A 13,038-nucleotide genomic window follows, 5' to 3' on the forward strand; every position below is an offset into this window, starting at 1 on the left:
GATGCACTCTATCTGAGCACATTCCCAGCCCCTCAGATGTGACTTTCCCAGATATTTTCAGCCGGTATGGTGCCTGTCTTCTCATCCTCCTGAAGATGCCTTCACAAAAGCACTGATTTGAATTTTAATGAAATTCCACTTAATTTCTTCTTTCATAATTAACACCTTGGTATTTCACCTAAGAAGATATTGTCAACTCCAAGGTCGTCTAGAATCTCTGGTGTGCTATGAGGCCATTTCATGAGGGTGGACAGGCTGGGTCTAAATTAATCTTTCTGTTTATCCAGTTGTTCCATCACCATTGGTTGGAAAAACAGCCCTTTCTTCTCTGCAGTGCCCTGCTTCTTAAAGGCACACTGAACTGTGGTGCTGTGAGGCAGTTCCCTGAAGAAGGGTGAGCATCTTGTCAGCTTGTGGATGGAGGAAGCGGGCGGCTTGCAAGAGAGGGTTCTAGGGAGCTGAAGCTGGAAGAGCAAAGTTCAGGATAGAATCATTGGCAGCAATCCACATCTGCCAGTGAGCACTGTGCGCACAACTTAAATTTATTTTCTTTTAAACCTGGAGCCATCAGTCCCTCTAAGTGGCTTCCTGGGTTTCATCTGCCAAAGAAGTGGGAGCATGGGAAAGGGACATGGAGGTTAGCATTTCAGCTTCAACTTTCAGCAGCTCACAGCTCCTCCACACCTCTCAAACAGGCATGGGAAGGAGATGAAACGCAGGCTGACAAGGAGCCTTCTGTGGGTTCACTCCTCCAAGACACACCATTTTCCATCTAGATATCAATGAACACCACTCCAGAGCTCTACAGAGCTCAGCATCTGGTCCCCAGCTGCCACACTCACCCCAGAGTGTGGCTCCTCTAAATGCCAGTCTTCTGTCACTGGGATACTGTCTAGAGTAAGGAAGTGCAGTCCAATCTGTGATGATAACTATGTATGGTCTTAAAGGCCACAGCTGGCATTGGCAGTCCCTAGAGCAGAATCTGGCAACACTTGGTCTTCTAGAACCGTAGTCAAGGGGCTAGCTCTGTCTAGTCAGAGTCCAAAGAAAATAATACATTAGTTGGCTCTGTGGGTGAGCAGGTGACAGCCTGGGCAGTGGCAAGCATTCATTATGCAGGTGGCCATGCTGGTCCATACCACTCTAGGTAGGGCCAAGAGGCAGATCCATGATCGCTCCTTTCCACAGCCTGTCTCTCAAAAAGCATAGAGTGGTATGACATCCAGGCAGCTGGTAGCAGTAACCAAGGGCTAACCTTTCTAATGACCAGAGAGGTTTTAATTTTTTAAAAGAGCATTCCAAAGTAGCCTATTTTCCCCCATATCTCTGTAAACAAGTGCTGGTAGCCCACGTGGGGCCCCTGCAGAATGATCTTTCTAAGTGGCTTTGCCCGAAAGACATCCTGCCGTGGTGATTGCTTTAGGATTTGTTCCCTTGGTGTGAATTATGCGTGTGGTGCAACCTGCACTGTGCTGATTTATTTTAAATTGTAGGATAAGTTCCAAAGTATCAGAGGTGTGAGTCTATAAAAAATGTCATGGGGCCTGACTGCAGCAACAGATGGGGGGGGCACACAGATGGAAGGGAGAGGGAGACAAGCTAAAGAGACCCACATTTTAGAATGTCTCCAATGACTTTGACAAGAGACTGAGCTTGGGAGTTGCAGAAGAGAATTCTAGTCATGAAAGTCGGTTTGGAGATGGGGGGGGGGGGAGAGAGAGAGAGAGAGAGAGAGAAACCAAAATCAACCCACCTCCAGCCAGTGGCCCAGGAATTCCTATTCTGGGTTTTACCCAGAGGAATGAAGAGTGGATAAGAGACTGCTCAAGCAGTATTATTCATAGTGGAGCAAAAACTGGGTGAGCCATCTACTGGGTGAGCCACACACTGGGTGAGCCACGCAATGGGTGACCCATTCACTGGGTGAGCCACACAATGAGTTCCTCCACTCCATACTTTGCAATGCCGTGCATATGTGAAGAAGCAAACTGGAGCAGAGGTGGTGGAGCACAACCCAGGAAGCTACTTTGAAATTCAAGAAAGGAAGCTGATGCCAGACACTGCTCATTGCAAAGGACCATTCATAGAGCATTCAGGGGGGAGCAAAACCACCTGGTAACTTTAAAAGTCATCAGATGGACTGGAGAGGCAGCTTAGTGGTTAAGAGCACTTGCTGCTCCTATACAGAACCCAGGTTTAGTTCTGAGCACCCACATGGCAGCTCACAATTGTCTGTAATTCCAGGGGATCAGATGCCCTCTTCAGGCCTCCATAGACATTGCACACATGTGTTATACATACATACATACATATATACATACATACATACATACATACATACATACATACATACATACATACATGAAAGCAAAACACACATACACATAAAATAAGTAAAAAAAAAAAAAAAAAAAAAATTAAGTTACCAGAGGGCTGGGCATGGAGCTGAGTGGCAGAGCACTTGCTTGGTGTGGACAAAGTTCTAGGTTCAGTACAAGGTGACTAGGAAGAGAGTAAGTCTTCAGATGGTCTGAGATAAGTCCCGAACTACATCAGTAAGAGTGCCTTTGTTGTGGCACTTCAGCAGACACACCAAAGATGTGTGCAGCCAAGTACTCTTTAGAGACCATATTCACTCATTTGGCATTAGGAACCTTGCTGATGGAGTACCTGATGAAATATCTGGGTATGTCCTGCTTTGGTGGGCTGATGGGGGGCTGAAGGGGTGGATAGATGGGTGGGGGGCAAATAGTTATTATTTGAACCCGAGAAGTTCTCCCACAGGCATGTGTCCTAGCTGACAGTGCCATTATGAGAAGGGGCCTTTTTATGAAGTGGGGCCTGGCTAGTAGAAGTAGGTCACTAGAAGTGGACTTTGAAGCTTCTAGCTCAGCATGGTTCCTGTCTCAGTCTCCACTTCCTGGTCCTCCATGATGTGAAAAGCTGTTTTTCCCAGCACTCTCACACTGCCATGAACTCACCTGCTACCCCACACCTCCCCGCCATGATGGACTGAAACCCTCTGAGACTGAGACAGAACAAGCCCTCCCTCTCCACGGTCTTTGTCACACACACATTCTCTCATAGCAACACAAACAGGACTTTGTGTCACAAATAGCTGTGGTTCAGGTCAGCACCCAGAAGCCTCCAAGTATGCAACATTCTGCTTAGTCTCAGACAGTGGAAGCATCCCAGAGCAAGACATGGATACATGAACTTTCCTCATGAATGGGTACATTGAAGATACAAGAGTAAACTGACTAACCTGAAATACCTAGGGTCACAGATGTGTCTATCAGAGACTGATAGGCTGAAGTGGTCCTTTTTTAAGTAGAGCTGCCTGAGACTCAGGACCGTTGCTTAAAATTAGCAGAGTATTGGGAGATGGGGAGATGCTGCTTACCGAGGACTTGTCCTACATTCTCACCAGCCAGCAGCAAGGTGCAAGGAGTAAGTGCAAAAGGATAATGTCATTGTGACTCTAGACCAGTTAGGTTCTTGACCTTGCCAGCAGTGGTACCCAAGCTAGTGTCCAGTAAGTCAATGTAGTGAGTTGTCCCCAGATAATGGCCAGACAAATAGCTCTGAGGAGGGATAGCCAACATCAATCCCTGGAAAAGAATAAACATCTTTGACTTCTTCCCAGTGAGGCCTCCCAAACAGGCCCTTGGAGCCTAGAGGTACTTTGGCCTTTGTTGAGGTTTATTTCTGGGTCCTGCTTACAATTGCTTTATGGTTAGTTGTGACTCTTGAGCAGAACCATGGTCAGTAACATCAGAAGCTATCCCATTCCAGAACTAAGCTTGGGGAAGAAGGTTTTTGCTTCTTAGAGGGCAAGCCTAGAGATTTTGCTGGCTGAAGATGGCCAATCTAGAAGAGCAGGTTGGACTAGGTGTCACTGCCACCAGCTATGAACACACTTGCTGTGGTGCCTTTGTTCCCAGCACATAGTCAGGGGCTGTCACTCTGGCTCTTTGTGTGGCCTTTTGTGTATCAACACTGGTGACACTGACACCACACTTTTGGGTGCCCATGGACTAGGCAGGCCCTGCCTACAACATATGGTTGCATGGATGCCATGAGACAGATTTAAAACATAGAGCTTAAAATATATCCTGGATCATTAAGGAAATATAAAATTGCATTGAGAGTAATCAAAGGCTAACAAGGATGGTTGATTGTACTTTAATTGTCTGATGACAGGCGATTTGTTTAAGATTCGAGTGGCCATACTCCAGGCAAATCTTGCTAATCAGAATTTCTTGCCTGTACTGACTGTTTACCATCCTTCTGCCACCTGAGTCCTTGGGAAGTGCCTTGTCAAAGAGTGGCATCATTTTGTCACTGACTACATTGCACTTCAGCATAAGCATGTGGTGTCACCAGCCCTTGCTTATTCCAGCAATCTGGGTTTTCTTTATACACAGTCACCTATGGGTATTTCATGTGGAAAAGCCCAGGGGCATCATTCTTGTCTTCAGAAACTTCCTGTGTGGTTAGTCAGGCTGAGAATGCATGGACATGTCATGTTCTGCCCAAATGGGTTATTGTTAGGCAGTAGCTGGGTTCTCTTGCCCCTGACCTGTGGTGGTATTGTGTTCTCTCTTGCAGAGGGAAGGACAGGAGCGGCAGTGAAGGGTAAGGTTTTTAGTGCTTAGCTATTACTCTGACCTCTTGGGCTTTCATCTCTGCACTGGCTCTGTGTTTCTTATTTAACATGACGGTTACATCTACACTGACCTATATACCAAGGAAAACTATCAGGACCTCTCATCCTCCAAACCTCCTGTAGGATGGGAGTTCTTGGGCTGGATGTGAGCAGAACCGTTGGAAAACTCAGCTGAGAGCCTGCAGAAAGCAGGGGGTGTGGTAAGAGAGCTGTGTGGCATGGAGATTTTTTGTAAGGTAGAGAATATTAAAGATGCTCCAATTTGAAATGCTATCACGGAGGTGGCTCAGTGGTTAGAGACACTTGAGTGCAGGCTCCTAGTTCAACCCTGGATCCTACAGGGGCCTTGGAAAAACCAATTCCAGAGAGTTGTTCTCTGACCTCCCTACATGTCCACCATACCACATGTGCCTGCATACACACACATGCATGCACACATGCATGTGCACACACACAAATTATTTTTCAGTTGTGATACAGACTTAAGGGATAAAGTGATACTTTTTGATGAGTTGTCATTGTGTCTCTGTTATCTTAACCCATCTATACTACCCTATCTTTGATGGCACTGTTGGTATTTTTGTGGTTGGGACTGGTAGCATTATCGTGGGCTGGTGATGTTGGCTTTATTAATGTTAATAGTGGTGATGTTTTTGATGGTGATGGTGAATGGTACTGATGATAATAACAGTGATGCTGATGTTGCTAATGTTCTGATGCCAATGTTCATATCAGTGATGTTTTTAATGTTGATGTTGCTGCTGTTGATGCTAATCCTATTGTTACTGGCGATGGTAGTGGTGGTGTTTACAGTGGTCTTGACATTGCTAATGTTGCTGTCTGTCAGTGATCCTGATGTTGATGGTCTTGGTGCTGGTTGTGGAATTGATGTCAGTGTGCCAGTTCTTGATGGTGTTGATATTTTGTTTATGTGGATGTTAGTATTGTTGACAGTGCTGTCAATGTTATTGATGCTGATGTCGGTGGAATTCTTGCTGGTGTTTTTGGCATGGCTGATGCTGCTTATAATGGAATTGATATGAGTGTTGATGGCGTTGATATTTTGATGCTGATATTGGCATTTTTCATGATGTTATTTATGTTGTTGACATGGATACTGATGTTAGTGGTGTTCATTTTGGTAGTCAGCACATTGGTGTGGTGAAGTTACTATCAGTGTTGAAGTGTTGACATTCTCCTACTGATATTGATGCTGGTGGTGGTGTCAATATTATTGATGCTGATGAGTCTTTATATTGCCGGTGCTTGTGGGGGTGCAGTTCTTTTCAGAGGAGCATTCTATGGGTTTTTTGACTTTTATAACTATAGCCTGCCATGTGTCAGTCATAATTGGGGTTTGAGATACTATGGAGAAAATGTCAGAAAAGACACCTACCCTGGAGAAGCAGAGGAAGGACAGGCAGATAGTAACCAAGTCAACATAGAATGGCAATATCAGAAAGCAGGAAGCACTTTTAAATACAAAATTGAATACTAAAAATTGACACAAGACATGGAGTTTGGGGAAGGACAACTATGAACCACACAGCTAAAGCTGAGGGAGCCTCCTTTGGAGAGACCGTGCATAAGCCAAAGTCCAAGTGGAGAGTTTGAACAGACTAGGGATGAAGACAAGCTGCCCGGGGAGCAGGAGTCCTGGTGCAGGGCCCAAGGTAAGTACCACATGTGGTGTTCCATAGAGCACCAAGGCCACTCTGCACCAAGAAGAGCTGCCCCAGAGAAAGCAAATGTTGTCTTCGAACCATGGTTTCCAGGAGCCACACAGAAAAGTGAGGAGAAACAGGTAGAATTATTTACAGTAATGCACTTTATTTAATTCAATATACTAAAACCAGATTGCTTCAGCAAGTAATACATGCAAATACTAATGAGTTCCATGCGTCCCTTTTATTTTAATTTTACATCTTTGAGATAGGTGGCTTCTTCCCTCCTGCACATGTCCCAGAGCAGACTCAGGGTGTGCCACAATGAACATTAGAGGACTGGAGCATGTGGCAGGCTGAAAAGCAGGTACTATGTCTAGGGTTGGCCTTGGGTTTGAGGGATAGATTCCCTGCTCAAGAGTTGGGGAACTACTCTAAGGTACTAGGGAGTCATTAATAGTAGTCTGTGGGGTTTTACCCACCCACCTCACCCTGTAATTCATCCATTGAATACTGGGTGAGCCTTTGGTTTGGTTTGGTTTTGGTTTTACCTAGTCTACCTCATATCAGCACTTCAAACTGACCACTGGTCACACTTAGGTCTGTGTGCCTATGTTGACATTTCTATAGCAGAGCACATAACGGAAGTGCCACTGTAGGATTGTCAAGAACAAATCCCTGAGAGAGAGAGATGAAGTGGGGAGGGATGGGCAGAAGATGATGGAGCCATCTGCTCAGACCACGGGTGAAGCAAAGCAGAGTTTGTGCTGGCAGAACTGCCTTGAGTCAGTTTGGAGGGTGGGAGGAGTCAGAAGGTGGAGAAGCACTGGATGGATGCAATGGAGGAGCCATCGTAGGGATAGAAAAGGTAAGAGTCAGGACACGCTGAAGGGACTCCATGGAGGAGCCTGCTGGTGTGTTTCTACTTGGTGTGTGACCAAAGCAGGCATCTTAGTCCCAAGACTCAAATTTCATCCTGAAGTGTCAGCTCAGAAGTGGCCCTGGAAATGGATTTTCATCTTACCTTCTTCCAGGAGAAGCTGAGCATCGCTGCTCCCAGCCTGCAGCCCTGGACCTTACTTTCCCTTAAAGGACCCTATGCTTCACATGTATACTACACTCTGCCCTCCTGATAGACCTGCTTCCCTTCCTGGCTAAGGCTCAGGAGCAGCTTTGGGGGTCTCTGAATCTTGCTTCTAGTGGAGCAACCCCACCCCACCCTGTGGGTAACACCTCCATGGATCTCCTGGTCCATGAAAATCCCTTTCAGCTGGTGCAAGCACCTCCAGGGCTATCTCTGTCAGTGACTTGATCCCTGTCACCAGGGTGAGGAACAGATGCGGTCCTGTATACCTTCCTACAGGGGACAGGCTCTCAGGGACATAGTAGCCCCAGAAGGTGGGGCCACTTCATCCTGGAAGTTGGGCAACCAGGATGGTGGTAAAGCTGACCCAGCTGACCCAGGCTCCTCAATTCCTCTCCCTCCTCACTTCTCTACTCCAGGACCCTAGGTACCCATGTCTCCTTCCCTGCCCCTCTCCTTCCCTGCCCCCCCCCCATGCAGAGAGCTGAACAAGGGTGGGAAACCCAACACCACAATGTGTACCTTAAACCTGGAGATGATGCCCTGGGTTCCACTTCCCTCTCTCCTCCCTCCCCACCCCAGTGCTTTCCCTCCACCACCCCCCCTTTTCATCTCCCCTTTCTTCTCTTCCTCCTCTGCTCCTTGGCTCCCCAGCAGGCTGGTTTGGGGGTGATGCCTGGGTGAGGATCCAGACCTCCTCTTGTAGGTTGAACACTTCACAATGAGCTCGACATTTTGATTAAGCCCAGTTCCCCTGCAGATACAGTCCACAGACTAGCACCTCCATCAGCAAGCTACTGCCCCATAAGCCCAAACAGCAGGCAGAGCATGGCTGGGCCATTCTTACTAAGCCCCGTCTCTCAGCTGTGCTTGATTAACCAAAATGGATGTCTTTGACTGGATGTCTCTTGGAGAAATTCTTAACTGCTATGTAATAAAATCTATTAGCGATTAATTCAAGTTCTCCCACATATAGATTTTTTTGTAGATACAGAAGGTTTTAGAAGAATTATTCTCTCACGCATATTTTATTAAAAAGCCTAGTGCTAAACATCACTTTTCTTAAAACAAAATTACTACCTGCAAGGAAATAGCTGTTTTTGAAAGAAAGAAAGTGGGGGAGGGATGGGAGGGGTTGCCAGCGAGTCTTCTGCATGGTACTATGAGTTGTTTGTTAAGTAGTGACGGGATAATGGGGAGACAGCACATTTGTTAAATGACAAACCTTCAGCTGTAAGGGTTCATTTATGGCTCCCTTTCATAGCAGTGTATGAGTCTCTAAGTCTATTCAGCGGTATAGATTTTGGAGATCTGCACACAGCAGAGGTAGAGGGAGATTTCATTATAGAGTCAGAAAGACAAGAAGATGAAGCAACACTTGACAGAAAACTTCAGCAAACTCAGGGGATGAATAAAACCAGCCCGTGTTGCAGGAGTCCGAGCCTGGAAGTGACCCCCATGCCAGAGCCCAGGGGGCAGGCTTGGGAGTGGCCAGCTTCCCAGCCTGCTCAGCTCTTAGCGAATGCCTTCCAGGGAGCTTCCGGAGTCTAGTTCTGTGTCATGGACTGCGGCCAGTCATCTTCTCCACACCTCCATCTCTGTCCTGGCAATTTAGCCAGTGCACTGTCACCACAGCACGCACCTGGGAGCCTGGCTCACCAGGCTTCATTTCAGACTTCTCAGGAGGAGGAGCAGGGCACACACTGAGGAGTCTGGCTCCCCCTTAGCCTCCTGAGGATATTGCCCTCCTTGGGAGGCTACAGTGAGCTCCCCCTCTGGAAAGAAGCACTCTCTAGGGGTGCAGTGGGAGGAGGTCTGGATCCTCACCCCAGCATCATCCCCCAAAACCAGCCTGCTGGGAAGCCAAGGAGCAGAGGGGGAAGAGAAGAAAGAAAGGGGAGATAGAAAGGCAGGGGGAGGGGAAGGGAAAGTACTGGGAGTGGAGAGGGGTGGAGGGGGCAGGGAGACTGGGAAGTAGAACCCAGGACATCATCTCCAGATTCAGGAGGCATGCTTGGGAGCCAAGGAATAGTACACAACAAACCTCTTGCAAGAGATTTATTGGGAGGGAAAACCCAGGAGAGTGACTGTCTCTGTTCAAGAGGAAGCAGCAGAGAACTGGGCAGAACACAGGGTTTATATAGGATTTCTTGGTGGGGGTGGAGCTTTCCAGGGTGGCCTGGATTTGGAGGTGGCTTGATCTTGGGACAAGCTTAGGGATTGGTAGGATTATTTCCTGTAGGGTGGGGCCTGGTCACTTTTCCACCTCAAGGGGCTGGGAACAGCAGTTAGGGCCATTAGGAAAGTCTGGGGGACAGGGCCTGACCACTGGAGTTCCTAGGGATAGGAGCTAACCAGTGGAGCCCCTCAGCCAAGGCCTGTTCATGTGCTTCAAGGGGTCAGGCCTATTTGCCAGAGTAGTCTAGGAAGCTGGCAGCCAGAAGCCTCTAGGTGTGGGGCTTACAAGGCATCTCTACCTACAGCAGGAAAAGCCATCCCTTGCCATTCAAGTTGGCATAAATAGCCAACACATGACACCTGGGGAACAGCGCCTAAGTTTGAGCTCATGTTCATCTATATGCATGTAATTGTGTGTGCCCATGCACTTGTGAACACACACACACACACACACACACACACACACACACCAGTATGAAGCTGATGTCCATCCATCATTTCTTGTTTGATGGACATCTGCCACCTGTGGGGAACCAAGATCTGTTCTCACTGGGGAAACTGAGGTTGGTAGAAAGCCTGAAAGTGCTTCCATGAATGTGGGAAGCAGCAGGGACAGAGATGAAAGTATGGGATCCACATGGGAAGGGAGCCCAGGCACAATCACACCTACTGTTCTAGAAAATAACCATATGGCCGCCTCAAACCTAACATAGATCATTTTGCTTTCAAGGCAGGGGAGGGGATATCCACTCACCTGCTCATTCAAACTCAGAGTCACATGACAGGTATGTGGCAGGTTCTAGAAGTAGAGCTGTGATTAGGAAACAGGACCAAGTACACAGCTCGTATACTCTAGAGAGAGACTCACAAAAGACACCAAGCATTAATTAAGAAGTCTAGTGTGCTGGAATTACAGGTGCATGCTACTGTGGTATGGATTCTAACAGTGTCTATTACTCATCTCCATTACTATAAGGAAGTCGGTGGCAGCCTGTGGTTAAGTACCTGGGGTCTCTGAAAGAGTTCCCTCCAAGAGTGAATAAACATTGCCCAGGTGTCTTGAGTAGTTAGAGAGGGCAGAGTGGCCAATTCTGTGAGTTTTTATGGAGCTCACTTAGCAAGCTCTAGGACAGAAGGTACCTCAGCTTGCTCAGATTAGCATGACTGGAGAGGCAGCATGGGCTGGTCCAACCACATAGAAGGAGTAGCAGGCATCTAGGGCCCATGTAAATGACTGTAGCTCAGGTACCCATGCCTTCACAACTGAATTCTGTCATTCATGAGGGATTCTGTGATCCATAATGGGCACATCTATGCATGGGCTTACAGCTGCTCACACCAAGGATCTCATGAGCATGGCTGGTCATGGGCTCTGGGCATGCACCTCTCTCTTTTCCAGGTCCTTTCCCCACTCCATTTCCCCACCTAAAAAATGCTTCTGCTCTGGCCATGAGGGAAGCCTCCCCAGCACACAAGAACATTGGAAATGTGGCTAATGTGTTCCTCTTCAGACAAGTTACCTTCCTTGTGGGGGCCCACAGAGGTTTCCTAGTGAGATCTGAGCTTGCTTTACCCAGCAGGGCTGTGTTAGGGGATGGATTGACCATGTGCATGGTCACCAAATATGTGGAAGGGTCTGGACTTGTCTGTGCTAAGGGGAGGTCTTTTGCCCAGCCCCTTGGCGTTCCTATAAAAAACCTTTTTGAAGAGACAGAGGGGGCTGGTAGATATTGATCCAGGTCCTCCCGAAGCTATCCTGTGTTTCTGTCTGTCTTCTCCACACTATCTTTCTATCTAAATATTTCTTATCCCTCTCGCCTCAAGAGTACCCTGAGAAAAAGTGGGAGCTAGCCTCCCATACTTCCTTCATGCTTTTCAGAGGGTACATGGTGTGTTGGGTCATAAAGCATTGTTCGTGGGTGACCAGTTGTATGCAGATACTTGAAGCCTTGTCCCCAAGACCAACCTGGGACCTTATCCTGCAGACACATGACAAACCCATCACACAGGTCCTCACAGGAATACCCACAGTTCAGGGCAGTCAGGACTCTGAGACAGGCCTCCAGTGAACATGCCACCTCTCCTAGGAGCTTTAAGCAAGGCTTTAGGTACAGTGATGTAAACCCAGACAGGGACCTACTCTGACCTTATCCAGGCCCAGGCTGAGCTCCTTCAAGTGACCTTGGCTAAGCTTCCCCAAACCTTGGTGCTCCTGCCAGATTGTAAGTGAGAGCTTTCCATCCTGAGGATGGCCGAGGGTCAGTGAGGCCTCACCTAGCACACTCAGAAAGGTGATAGGCACAGCTTTGTGTCACCAAGTCCTTGACTGAGCCATCAGGATCATTATTGTTAACCTTTGATAGCACTTGTTGCTAAGACAATAGCCAGCAATGTGCGAGCGGTCACTTCTCTGTCTAATCAGGAACTGTGGGGTATCCTCGGGAAGGAGGTGATAGCTGGGCTTGCTGGGGGACCCCTCGGCTTCAGCATGGGTGCATGTGGCAGTAATCTGTTTACATCACTGTTGTGCTTGTCAGGTAATGGAAGTATTACAGGCAGTGTTCGGAAATGGAAATTAAATTTTTAATGGGGTGTATGGTAGTAATAAAGAAGGGGCGCACACCGAGGAGGACTCGGACACAGTAATTACAGATTATAAAGTCATTACTCACGTTCGCATCTGGGATTGCAGGCTGAACTGAAATACGTGACTGGGAGCAGAGCCCACAGGACTCACTCATTAAAATTCTACATCATGGCACTGGAGAGAAATGTAAACTTAAGGTCCCATCTCACTGGCATCCGCCTAGTCTGAGCTCCCCTCTCTGTTTCTCTCCCTCCCTCCCTCCCTCCTTTCCTCCCTCCCTCCCTCCCTCCCTCTCTCTGTGTTTATTGAGGTGGGATATAAAGAAGAGTCTGTAGTCTTCCTGCCGCAGCCTGGAAAGGAAAAGAGCTGTCTTTATTGGTTGGGGTGGGGATTTGTGACCAAATACCTGGCAGAAATATAAGAGCAAGATATCTTTTGTTCACTTGTTTGGTTCTCCAATACACAGTTGCTTGGCTCACATTTCTGGACCCCTAGGAGGTAGCACATCACAGAGGCAGGATCATGTGGCCCATGCTGCTCACCCCATGGTAGCCAGGTAGGAGAGAGAGGAGTACATCTTCTAATACCTGATCCTATGACTTGCTTCCTCTAGGCAGGCCCCACCCCTTCAAGTTTCGTGAGCCTCCTCAAATACCACTATCACCTGGCCACCAAGTTGAACGTATAAACCCATGGGGAGCATTTCATTCAAATTATAATATTCCATTCCTGGCCCCAACAGGTTCATGGTTATCTCATAAAACAAAATGCACTTAAGTCCATCTTCCCAAAGTCTCCAAAGACTTAAGAGTTCTACTAGTGTTCACAACTCCAAATTGAAAGTCTCTTCTGAGAC

The 13,038-nt window shown here is 47.5% G+C and overlaps 1 protein-coding gene across 2 annotated transcripts in view; it reads left to right on the top strand.

Moving 5' to 3' along the window:
• The window catches only part of Cdh4 (cadherin 4), a 470,314-nt gene that overhangs the window by 154,535 nt on the left and 302,741 nt on the right, over window positions 1-13,038 (top strand). The gene's annotated exons all lie outside the window — the stretch shown is intronic.

This window comes from Onychomys torridus, chromosome 4 (genome assembly GCF_903995425.1).
Source record: "Onychomys torridus chromosome 4, mOncTor1.1, whole genome shotgun sequence".
In the NCBI taxonomy this organism is placed as follows: Eukaryota; Metazoa; Chordata; class Mammalia; order Rodentia; family Cricetidae; genus Onychomys; species Onychomys torridus.